The 13,213-nt window shown below is 38.1% G+C and overlaps 2 pseudogenes; one reads left to right on the top strand and one right to left on the bottom strand.

Annotated features, from left to right (window-relative positions):
- Nucleotides 1-5,919: 5,919 nt before the first annotated feature.
- LOC115283588 lies at nucleotides 5,920-6,846 on the top strand (annotated as a pseudogene).
- Nucleotides 6,847-8,204: 1,358 nt separating this feature from the next.
- Nucleotides 8,205-9,102, bottom strand: LOC115284247 (annotated as a pseudogene).
- Between the last annotated feature and the right edge of the window lie 4,111 nt (nucleotides 9,103-13,213).

Here is a 13,213-nt window from a genome sequence, read left to right on the forward strand (position 1 = left end):
GCATTTCAAAATTATTAATTTGAAGGGAGTACAATTATAGACTCTTAGGGTTGTAATATAATCTTCTATACCTTAGCACCTTAAAGAAAAAGATAGAGGGGTCTTGGGGATGAACTGCTTTGACATATACTCTTTGAGACCCCTGAGAACTTCCTGAGTACAATAAAGTTCCTGTGTTTCCAGAGACAACAGAGCAATATAATAACATTTAGAATAAAATCTTTTAAAAAACGAGGTTTCAAATCTATAAATGTGAGAATATAAGGTGTAGAATTTGAGTGAGTCATACCCCATTCATAGACTGCAGTAGTTTATAAAAATAAAATAGTTTGATGGAAGTTTGTGACTAGGCCAAATGTTACAATTAAGTCATGTTTTAAAGACTGAAATACAGTATTTTAGAAATGCATGCAAAGATATGAATCTTTTAAAGTACTAATTAAAATGACTTTGGGAACATATAACGTGACATCTGAGAAAAATGATTTCTCTTTTAATTATTGATAAAATATTTTTAAATAAGGTGATCATTCTTTCTACAATGTTTTTAAAATTGTGATACAATACAAACTTTCTCTTCCCAACAATTTTTAAGTGTACAGCTTGGTAAAATGTTGGCTATATTCACATTATTGTGTAACAGAACTCTAGAACTTCTACATCTTGCATAATTAAAAGTATATGCTGATTAAACAAAATTTTATCATTTTCTGATTTCTTCAGCCCCTAGAAATCACCATTATACTTTCTCTTTTGATTGTTTTTTTATGAAGGTCTAGTTGACATGAAATTTCATATTAGTTTCAGGAATACAACATAGTGATTTTTTTTGTTAAATTCCATATATGAGTGAAATCATAAGGTATTTGTCTTTCTTTGGAAGGCTTATTTAGCTTAGCATAATACGCTCTAGCCCCATTCATGTTATTGCATATATCAAGATTTCATTCCTTTTGATGGGTGAGTAATATTTCTTTGTGTGTGTGTGTGTGTGTGTGTGTGTGTGTGTGTGTGTGTGTATACCACCTTTTCTTTTTCCATTCATCAGTCAATGGACACTTGGGCTATATCCATAATTTGGCTATTGTTCTTAATGCTGATATAAACATGGGGGTGCATACACACCTTTGAATTTATATTTTTGTATCTTTTGAGTATATACCTAGTAGTACACAATTCCTAGGTTGTAGAGTAGCTCTATTTTTAACTTTCTGAAAAACCTCCGTACTGTTTTTCAGAGTGGCTGTAGTAGTTTGTGTTCTCCTCAGAAGTTCAAGGGGGTTTCGCTTTCTACACATCCTTACCTACATCTATCATTTCCTGTGTTGTTAATTTTAGCCATTCGTACAGGTGTGAGTTGGTATCTCATCATAATTTTGATTTGTATTTCCCTGATAATGAGTGATGCTGAGCCTCATTTCATTTGTCTGTTAGCCATCTGGATGTGTTCTTTGCAAAAATGTTTATTGGTGTCTTCCTACCATTTCTTAACTGGATTGTTTGTTTTTTTGGTGTTTAGTTTGATAATCTCTTTATAGGTTTATGATACTAACTTTTTATTAGATATGTCATCTGCAAATACTTTCTCCCATTTAGGTTGCCTTTTAGTTGTGTTGATTGTTTCCTTCACTGTACTGAAGATTTTATCTTGATTACGTTGTAATAGTTCTTTTTTGCTCTTGTTTCCCTTATCTCTAGAGATGTGTCTAGTAAGAAGTTGTTATGGCCAAGGTATAAAGTTGCTGCCTGTGTTCTTCTCTAGGATCTGTATGGTTTCTTGCCTCACATTTAGGTCTTTCATCCATTTTGAATATATTTTGAGGGATGGTGTAAGGAAGTGGTCCAGTTTCATTCTTTTTCAATTTACTGTACAGTTTTCCCAACACCATTTGTTAAAGAGACTGTATGTTTTCCATTGTGTGGCTGGGCACTGAAGAAGTTCTCGAACACCAGACTGAGTGGATGTGCAGGACTGCATCTATGAGAGAGAAACCACAGAAGTAGACATCACATAGCTTTTATGTTATATTTTATGAGATATAATTATCGAAGAGTATCAAAGCATGGAAAGACAACGCAAAGGATCTTTAAATATTAATCAGATATACATCTGGTGGCTACATGAAGGTATGCAGGGAGTATATGCAGTTCCAAAGAGCGTCAGGAAGTTATAGAGGATTCTGTTTCCTAATTTCCTTCTGGTGGATCATGGGGCTGTGTATCTCATAAAGCTATCACATTCGACAGCCTGAGACCAGAACATTTTTCACATTTCAGCTCTTACCTCATTAACCTCCAGGGCTTACAACACATTCTTTAGAAAAAAATCCACACCATTGGATATTCTTTCCTTCTTTGTCAAAGATTAGTTGACTATATAATTCTGGGTCTATTATTAGGTTTTCTATTCTGCTCCATTGATTTATGTGACTTTTTATTCCAGGAGCACACTATCTTGATGACAGCAGTTTTGTAATATAGCTTTAAGTCCAGAATTGTGATATCTCCAGCTTTGATTTATTTTTCAGCATTGCTTTGGTTATTAGGGGGCTTTTGTGGTTCCATACAAATTTTAAGATTGTTTGTTCTACATCTGTGAAATATACTGGTGGTATTTTGATAAGGATTTCATTAAATGTGTATATTGCCTTGGGGAATATAGACATCTTAACAATGTTTGTTCTTCCAATCCATGAGCATGAAATGTTTTTTCACTTCTATTTGTCCTCTTCAATTTATTTCATAAGTTGTCTATAGTTTTCAGAGTACAGGTCTTTTACCTCTTTGATTACGTTTATTCCTAGGTATCTTATGTTTTTGGTACAATTGCAAAATGGCACTGATTTCTTGATTTATTTTTCTGCTGCTTCATTATTGGTGTATAGAAATGCAACTGGAATGCAACTGATTTCTGTACATTGATTTTATATCTTGTAATTTTTTAAAATTCACGTATCAGTTTTAGCAATTTTTGATAGTTTTTTGGTTTTCTATCTAAAATATCATGTTGTCCATGAATAGTGAAACCTTGAATTCTTACTTGCCGATTGGGTGCTTTTTATTTCTTTTTCTCATCAGATTCCTGACGCTAAGACTTCCAGTCCTACATTAAATAACATTGGTGACAGTGGACATGCTGGTCTTTTTCTTGACTGTAGAGGGAAATCTTCGGTTTTTTCCCCATTAAAGATTATATTAACTATGAGTCTATCATATATTGTTTAAGTATGTTCTCTCTATCCCTGTTTTGTTGAGGGTTTTATTAAGAATGAATGCTGTATTTTGTCAAATGTTTTTTCTGCATCTATTGATAAGATCACATGGTTCTTATCCTTTCTTCATTAATGTTGATTGATTTGAAATATTGAAACTCTCCTGCAACCCATGAAATAAATGCAACTTGATTGTAGTTAATAATTGTTTTAATGTACTGTAGGATTTATTTTGCTAGTATCTTGCTAGAATTTTTACATCCTTGTTTATTAGGAATATTGGCTTGTAGTTCTCCTTTTTAGTGGGGTCTTTGGTTTTGGAATGAAGTTAATCCTGGACTCATAGAATGTGTTTGGAATATTTTTTCTCCATCTCCATTTTTTAAAGTTTTAGAAGAATAGGTATTATTAACCCTTCTTTTAATGTTTAGTTGAATTCCCCTGGGAAGCCATCTGGCCCTGGACTTCTGTGTTTTGAGAGATTTCTTATTACTGATTCAATTAAGTTACTGGTTATGAGTTTGTTCCAATTTTTTATTTTTTCTGTTTCAGTTTTGGTAGTTTGCATGTCCTTAGGAATTTATCCATTCTTCAAAAATACTTTTTTAATGTTTATATTTGAGAGAGACAGAGTGTGAGTGGAGGAGACAGAGAGAGGAAGACACAGAATCCGAAGCAAGGCCTAGGCTCTGAACTGTCAATAAAGAGCCCCACGTGAGATTTGGACTCATGAACTGCAAGATCATGACCTGAGCTGAAGTTGAATGCTTAAGTAACTGAGCCATTCAGGCACCCCAGTATTTATCCATTTCTTGCAGATTGCCCAATTTGCTGGCATATAATTTCTCATAATATTCACTTTTTTAGATGTTTATTTATTTATTTTGAGAGAAAGATTGAGGGAGGGAGAGAGGAGAGACAGAGAGATAGAGATTGAGAGAGAGAAAGAGAGAGAGAGAGAACACATGAGGGAGAGAAAGACCAATAGGGAGAGAGAATCCCAAGCAGTCTTCATGCTGTCAGGTCAGACCCTGATGTGGGGCTGGATCTCATAAACTGTGAGCACTGCTGCTCTGGTCCTCAGGCACACTTTCCCTAGTTCAGAAGCACAGGTATCTCTCAGGGGGCAGGGTTCAATGTAATCATGTCAAGCCTCCAGTGTGGGTGTTATTTTGTCTACTGATGTTCAATCATGCTGCTAGACAGCGGTAAAAATGGCACCATCCACCTGTCTAGTCCCTGAAGTGGGTGGATCATGTCCACCACTGCACAGGAAACCCTCACAAAAGAATGAACAATCTTCCCTCTTTTGTCCCAGGCATACTTATAAACATTGTCTTTACCTTGTCCATCTCTGAACTGTACCCAACTGGTGGCACAGTGCTCTTTTGTTTCATCTCAGGTGTTCAGACTGGGTTTCAAATCTCCAGATTTCAAGGAACTGGCACAGCATATGCATACCCTAATTGTCTGTGGGAGAGTCACACTCTGAGGTGACTAGTGCTGGTTTGTCCCAAAGGGGCAGGTGCACATATGAGCAGGGACTTTTAAGCATAGCAAAATTTTTGCCAGTGTCCACGTTAGTTGTGTTCAGCAGGTGCCTCTGTTCTTATGCTAACGAATGGGTCTGCTCAGTGTTTCTTGCTGGCTCTTTTGTCCCTGGAGAGCCAGTGCCACTTCTCCAAAATGCACTCCAAAAAAGAGAACTGTCTCTTCCAATGCCTCACGGGATCTTCAGACCACACTGTCTGCTCAAGGGCCTCTACCCTCTTTTTCCACAGGAGCACCTCTATGCCCATCAGGCTCCACCTGGTTTTGGCTCAGACTTCTAAAATTTCAGACTTAGAGCTCAACTGCTTGTAAAAACGTGTGATAATCAGTTCTCTGTTTTTTCCCATTAATAGTTTTGGGAAGTGTTTCCCTTGGGAAATGCCCTGCATTCAGTTCTCCTCTCTCTCTCTCTCTCTCTCTCTCTCTCTCTCTCTCTCTCTCTCTCTCTCTCTCCCTCTGATCAGGGCTTGCTCCCCACCATAACTCGGTGGTGGTGGGGTTTCTCCTCCAAATCCCATCACTGCACATCCTACCTTCCATAGTGTGGCCTTTTTTATCCCTTTAGTTGTGCAGTTTGTTCTCTCAGCCCTCAGACTGATTTCCTGGGGGCTCAGAAGGACTTGATATTTATTTAGCTGTGTTTGATAAATGAGGCAAGTATAGAGTACCCCTACTACACTGCCAACTTAACTCCTTCCCCCAATAAGCAGTAATATTTTGAAAGGAATGTTTTAGTCTTAACAGTAGTTTACAGCAGTGGAGTTAAAATATTTATTAATCCATGTTGTCAACAGATGTGGTACCATTCATGCTTTGTTGTTTCATTTATAGAGCAAAAGGGTAGCTTTAGCATAATTCTTAAGGGCTCTAGGATTTGTTAGCTTTGACTTAAAGTCACCAGGTGTATTAGCCTGAGTCAACAGTCAGCAGCCTGTTCTTTGAAGCTTTGGAACCAGGCATTGACTTCTCTTTTCTAGCTATGAACATTTTAGATGGCATCTTCTTTCAATATAAGGCTGTTTCATGTACACTGAATATCTGTTGTGTAATTTAGCCACCTTCATTAATTAGCTTAGCTAGAGTTACTGGTTAACTTGCTGAATCTTCTACATCAACATTTGTTGCTTCACGTTGTACTTTTATGTTATGAGGACAGATGGAGATCTCAGCACCATCACAGCAGTGGCAGCAGATAGCAGAGATTGAGAAGCAGACCAAGGAACAGTCACAGCTGACAACAGCAGAGACTCATACTGTCAAAAAGCATGGTGATGAGTTCATTACCTCTGCCACCAGCAACTATGACACCAGACTTTCTCATCTAAGACTTAATGGTGGGTTAGGGCCATCTCTGCTGCCAACCTTCACTTAAGGTCCAATCATATCTATGTGTCATCTGATGACATAAAGGAGACCAGTTATACCTATATCCTTCAAAGAATGTACTTAAGAAGTTCATCCGCATATCTGACCTGAGAGCCCAAATTGCAGGATACCTGTACAGGGTGAGCCCGCCTGATAACCCCCAGGTGAAGGAGATCCGCTGCATCGTGATGGGGCACTTACCAAACCATGCATCTGCCTGGCCAGCTGCCTCAGCATGAGTATCTCAAGGAAATGGAACCCTTAGTATGGATACACACTCGGCCCTATGAGTCCCCCCAGCTATCACCCCAGGATGTCACCACCCATGCTAAGATCATGGCTGACAACCCACCTTGAGATGGCAAGAAGACCATTATCATCAACCTGCAGCTTCGCACCAGGCTCTTGCACACTGACAGCCTATAAACTGACCCCCCAGTGGCTAAGAATGTGGTCGCCAGAACACAGACAAGGACAGCAATCCCAAGGGCGATCTACCCTCAGACCACTTCCTTGAGGTTTTTACAGTCCCTTCCGAGTCCTTATAGAACTATAACTTTATGGGTGTCTGGTATGATCCCAACATGAAATACAAGCTGCAGCTGACAAACCCCAAAAAGTTCTACCACGAGGTGCACAGATCTTTTCACTTCCTCAATTTTGCTCTCCTGCAAGAGGCGGGGTCTACTTGGAGGAATGAGAGGACCTCTATGCCTAGTTGTATCCTCACCTCTCCCCAAATTCAGATGCTCCACAGGCTGGAGTCTTTTACCCCCCAAAGACAAGCTGGTGTCATTCAGCAGGTGGGCCTCCTTTTCCTTTATTTGTGCTTCTTGTGTTATTGATTTTTGGTGGCTTGTAGCGCTTAGGAAAGTTTATTAATAAATTTTGTATAAATACGGATAAAACGTTAAGTCTTAGACTATACTATTTGAAGTTATAAAGGTGGCAAGCGATTGTTCAACTGAAAATAATCAATTTTATGAAACCTCACATCATGTTTGTTATAGTAACTATTTTCTTTTCCTTTCTGGGCAGGAAAACCACAGAAGACTAGTTTGAACTGGAGAGCAGGAAGGGCGAAAGTGTTCCCACCACATTGGCATTTTTCACATAAGACAGTGGCACAGTTCACTGCCTCAACTTGTGTTTGCTGTGGCACAGTGTACATTCTTCTGTATATTGGGGGTGAGGTATTACATGAATAAAGAATGGTAAATTCTGACTGTAAAAGTGAATCTCTGGCTACTGCTATCATACTCAGTGAGCAAAGATTTTGTGACTGTAGGAGCTAATTTCAGAGCAAGCAATTAAATCATTTTAGCAGCGAAGAACTTGAGGTCAGCTTATGGAAAGCAGACATCACTTCTACTAAAAGTGAAGAATCAAGAAAAGAATCAAATGTCCCCTGATTCAGGAATTCATGTTTTAACTATATAGTGTGGATACCACAGTGCTTACCAATGTGATCCTGACACATTTTCCCCTGATGGCTTGTCCTAATGTCCTAATGTCATTATATTCTAAAACAGCCTGTGGTTCTGATTTCTTAAATCACCCCTCCATTGAACTCGAGAAAAGGAGCCTTCTTTCAAGAGACTAATCGAACATATTATACATAGTTAATACATCTACCTTTCCTTGTACTTTTTTCTAAGGTGGCAAAAAAGGAACTGTGAAAACATGTCCTGTTGTTATACACCAAGGGAAATAATAGATGAGTGATAGAATTACATTTTTAGTATGCATCTGGATATATATTTAAAATGCCATAGTTATTAGAGGTCTTGTCTGGGTCCCAGTTGTTCTTGACTTTTGGGAACTATTATGGCTGCACTCAGTGTTTGTTAATGACAATTAACCAGAGGCCTTTTTTTTCTTCTAATATAGCACCAAAGTGATGATTAAGGTTAGTTTTTTTTCCTTTCTTTTTTTTTAAGAGCAGAATTTTTGAAATATATTTAAGCCTTTATGTATATATGAACCTAAAATTTTTAGTTTAAATGCATTTTATTTTTAGACAACCTACATGACATGTTTTTTTTTTTAATTAAAAACAATTGACTCCACCCCACATAAAATTAAGGTCAAAATAGATGAAGAGCTCAAGGTGACATCAGTCCCATTTTTCTAAGTCTTAGTGCTGTGTGGATAAAGAGCAGTAGCCAGTTAGGACAACAGGTGATACATCCAAAGTAACAGCCAAATTCATTAACATTTTTTTCATTTCTAAACTTTCCTGAAAGAAAATCATAAATGAGGTCACACCATACTCACGATAGTCCTGCAGAGCAATGATGACATCTGGATTCATGCTTTCATCAATAAAGAACTGGTAGTTTTTGAGATTAGCAGGGACGTGCTTGATTTGTTCTGCAGCCCTTGTCATAAAAGGTTTTTCTCTTTCTGGCCTATGTTCTTCAAGTTTGCCTTTGATTAATTTCATGTAATCTTTTATTTTTTATTTTTTATGTTTTTTTTTATTTTATTTTTGAGAGACAGGAGAGAAACAGCGCTAGCAGGGGAGGGTCAGAGAGAGAAGGAGATCCAGAATCCAAAGCAGGCTCCAGGCTCTGAGCTAGCTGTCAGCACAGAGCCCGATGTGGGGCTCAAACCCATGAACCGTGAGATCAGGACCTGAGATGAAGCCGGACGCTTAACCGACTGAGCCATGCAGGCACCCCAATTTCATGTAATCTTTGATGTACTTCTCGTAGACTTCCTTTGTACAGCTGTTTTCCTGCAAGCGATAATTCATGACAACATCAGTACCAGTGATTACTGTGCTTTTGGTACCTTTGCACACCAGGCCTTCAATGGAAGCATTTTCATCAATGAGCAGGTCAATGTTACCTACTGTCCTACTGACCATCTTCTCTTCCACCTCCTGGCACAGCCTCTCTGCAATTTTCTAGATCTTGTAGATGTCAGAGAACATCTCATTATGGTTTATAAGGTTCTAGAAGGTTATCATGACCACAGCTGGAGAGATGGTGGCAGTGCCAGCTTATCAAGCAAGAGCCAGCTAACTGAACTCAGTGCAGCTAGAGTGACAATCGTGGGGAGGATGGAGCAGGTGGAAAAAATGCCAGTGATATTGGAAAGGATCTCTTAGTTGGCTTAAACAATGATCTGAAATTGTTTAAAGCCTTTTATTTTATTTTATTATAAAAAAAACTATTTAAACTCTTTTTAAGTTTGAGGTTCTGCACCAAAATTGACCCAGTGGATTTTGTCTACAAGATTACCATTTTTTGTATAGGGTATCATCATCAACAAGAATTTTGGAGTAACTATTACATACAGAGTGCTGTATTAATTCTTAAAATTATACATATACTTGGGGCGCCTGGATGGCTCAGTAGGTAAAGCATCCAACTTTAGCTCAGTTCTTGATATCATGGTTTGTGAGTTCAAGCCCCATATTGAGCTTTCTGATCTCGAGCAGGGCCCACTTTGGAACTTTTGTCTCTCTCTCCCTCTGCTCCTACCCTACTCATGCTCTCACTCCTTCCCTCAGAAATGAATAAAAGCACTAAAAATTATATATAGGCTCACCACATTTTTATTTTTATTTTATTATTTTATTTTTTAATTTTTTAATTAATAGTTTATTGTCAAATTGGTTTCCATATCACATCCAGTGCTTTTCCCCACAAGTGCAGTCCTCCATTACCACCACCTCCATCCCCCTCCTTCAAACCTCGGTTCATTTTCAGTATTCAGTAGTCTCTCAGGTTTTGCATCCCTCTCACTTCCCAACTCTCTTTTCCTCTTCCCCTGCCACGGTCCTTCATTAGGTTTCTCCTGTTAGACCTATGAGTGCAAACATATGCTCACCACATTTTAAAATTACATTCTCTTAAATACTAAAAATCTTCCAGCTCTTAAAATAGAATTTATGAAAGTCTACTTTCTAATCATTATATTTTGTGATTCCATTTTGTTTCTGGCAAGTGTAAAAAAAAACCCACAAGTACTACTATATGCGTGAATGGTAATGTTACCAAAATAGCTAGTTGGGTAGTTGTTTGGTGAAGAGTTTATGGCAATAAACACAAGATTCCTTGGCTTTATACTGCTTCTTAGTGCTCATCTAATTCTTGAACCTTGGGCAAGTCACTCATAACTATAAAAGAGGTTTAACAATATTCAGTTCTAAAATATTTCTCTGCTACATTAGGGTTAAAGTGCTAGGGAGATTCAAGTACATCTGCACTCTACCACATCAATCACCATCTTCTCCACTTTGAGGTAACTAAAGGAGATAGCATATGAGAAACAATAGAAAATGAGAAAGCAACATGTGATGGTGTTATTTACTGCAATTGTAAAGGCCTAGTACTGAGATTAGTGTAAAACTTGTTGGAGAACAAGCTTTGACTGGCAATTTAATGGAGGTCTCTTCCCTGACCTCAAATCAGTCAGACCAACCAGCAACTGGCTGTAAAGTACAGCAAACTGAAAAGATACACTTGAGAGGAGGTGAGCAGGCATTAGTGGGCCATGCTTTTGGTTCATGGAAAGAGGATGTATAAAAGCTTCCAGGAAGAGAGAAAGAGGTAATAAAAGAGAGATAGAAACACCAAGCATCAATGATATTTTCATACATAGTTATTTCACCCACTAGCATTAGGTAATCCGATTATTATCCTAGAATCTGATCCATCAATTAGTGCCACTCCTATTTGTGGGTTATTGTTATGTGGTGTGTGTGTGTGTGTGTGTGTGTGTGTGTGTGTGTGTTGCTTCAGATAAAATTTTAATGTGGTCTTAGAGGCCACTTCCTTTGGAGTCCTGTATATACTGTCATCAAGACATGGTTCTAGGGTTTGTGTTAGTTACCAGGTGTTCTGCTCTAACACAAAACCCTTTCTCAAATCCTGCAAACCAGACATGTATTGATTCACGAGGAACCAACTCAGTCTGGGGTCACTGCCATGATAGTTAGGTATGGAATAGTCACTTTTTCTGTTATGATGAAGAGACTAAAACTTTTAAGCATTTGAAAGTCTTCAATGTAAGAAAAGAACTTAACTAGGATTTTTATTTCTACAGAAACAAAGACATATAGAGATCGATAAAGTCTTTAAAATTATGAAAATTATTAATAACACCAAATCACAAAACAATGATCATTAGTTGAAACTTTAATATAAAGCTTTTCTGAGTATGATCTAAGGATTGTTTACATCCACAATCACTTGGGTAAATCACAGGGTTAAAAAAAACAAAAAGCAAAAACCCAAGTCTTGGGTTTTTAGCATTTCTGAATATGAGGCTCATTAATTTGAATTTTAACTTTTTTCAAGGTTTATTTACTTTTGAGAGAGAGAGAGACAGAGTGCGAGTGGAGGAGGGGCAGAGAGAGGGAGAAACAGAATCCAAAGCAGAGTCCAGACCCTGAGATGTCAGCACAGAACCCAACGCTGGTCTCGAACTCTTGGACCATGAGATTATGACCTGAACCAAAGCTGGACACTTAACCAATTGAGCCACCTAGGTGCCCCATGAAATTGCATTTTAAACAAAAAGTTTATTCATGATTCTTATGCATTTTAACTTTGAGAACTATTATTTTTGAAGAGGTAGTTTTAGAATCAGTAAAATAATGTACTATTCTGTAGTCCAGTATGATGGAAAACATACTGACCTTGTGGGGGAGCAGGGAGACCAAGAATCTAGTCCTGGCTTTACCCTTATCATCTGGGAAATCTTACGTAAGTGATGTTAACCCTTTGAGCCACCATTTCTGTTCTCTTTTTTTTTTTTACTGATTCATAATTTTATTTTTTATTTTTTTAATTTTTACTAGTTTATAGTCAAATTGGTTTCCATATAACACCCAATGCTTCTTCCCACCATATGTCCCCCTCCATGACCATCACCCCCTGCCCCTCTCCCCCTACCCACTCAGTCCTCGGTTCGTTTTCAGTATTCAACAGCCTTTCATAATTTTTGTCCTTCTCTATCCCCAACTCTCTTTCTCCCTTCCCCTCCCTATGGTCCTTTGTTAGGTTTCTCCTGATAAACCTATGAGCGCAAATATATGATATCTGTCCTTCTCCGCCTGACTTATTTCGCATAGCATGACACTCTCGAGGTCCATCCTCTTTGCTAAAAATGGCCAGATTTCATTCTTTCTCGTTGCCATGTAGTACTTCGTTGTATATATATACCACTTCTTCTTGATCCATTCATCAGGTGATGGACATTTCGGCTCTTTCCATGATTTGGCTATTATAGAAAGTGCCACTATGAACTTTGGGGTACATGAGCTCCTATGCATCAGCACTTCTGTATCCTTTGGTTAAATCCCTAGCAGTCCTATTACTGGGTCATAGGGGAATTCTATTGATAATATTTTGAAAAACCTTCATAGTGTTTTCCAGAGCGGCTGCACCAGTTTACATTCTCACCAACAGTGTAGGAGGATGCCGGTTTCTCCACATCCTGGCCAGCATCTATAGTCTCTTGATTTGTTCATTTTAGCCACTCTGACAGGTTTGAGGTGGTATCTCAGTATGCTTTTGATTTCTATTTCCCTGATGATGAGTGACGCTGAGCATTATTTCATGTGCCTGTTGGCCATCTCTTTGGAGAAGTGTTTGTTCAGCACTTCTGCCCATTTCTTCACTGGATTATTCATTTTTTCGGTATGGAGTTTAGTGACTTCCTTGTAGATTGTGGATACTAACCTTTTATCTGATATTCCATTTGACACTATCTTTTCCCATTTTGTTGGTTGCCTGTTAGTATTTTTTATTGTTTCCTTTGCATTGCAGATGCTCTTTATCTTGATGAAGTCTCAATAGTTCATTTTTGTTCTTGATTCCCTTGCCTTTGGGGATGTGTCGAGTAGGAAATTGCTGCAGTTGACGTCAAGGAGGCTATTTCCTGCTTTCTCCTCTAGAGTTTTTATGGTTTCCTGTCTCACATTCAGATCCTTTATCCATTTTGAGTTTATTTTTCTGAATGGTATAAGAAAGTGGTCTAGTTTCATTCTTCTACATGTTGCTGTCCAGCTCTCCCAACATCACCTGTTGAAAAGACCGTCTTTTTTCCGTTGGATACTCTTTCCTGTT

Source organism: Suricata suricatta, chromosome X, assembly GCF_006229205.1.
Source record: "Suricata suricatta isolate VVHF042 chromosome X, meerkat_22Aug2017_6uvM2_HiC, whole genome shotgun sequence".
Taxonomy (NCBI): domain Eukaryota; kingdom Metazoa; phylum Chordata; class Mammalia; order Carnivora; family Herpestidae; genus Suricata; species Suricata suricatta.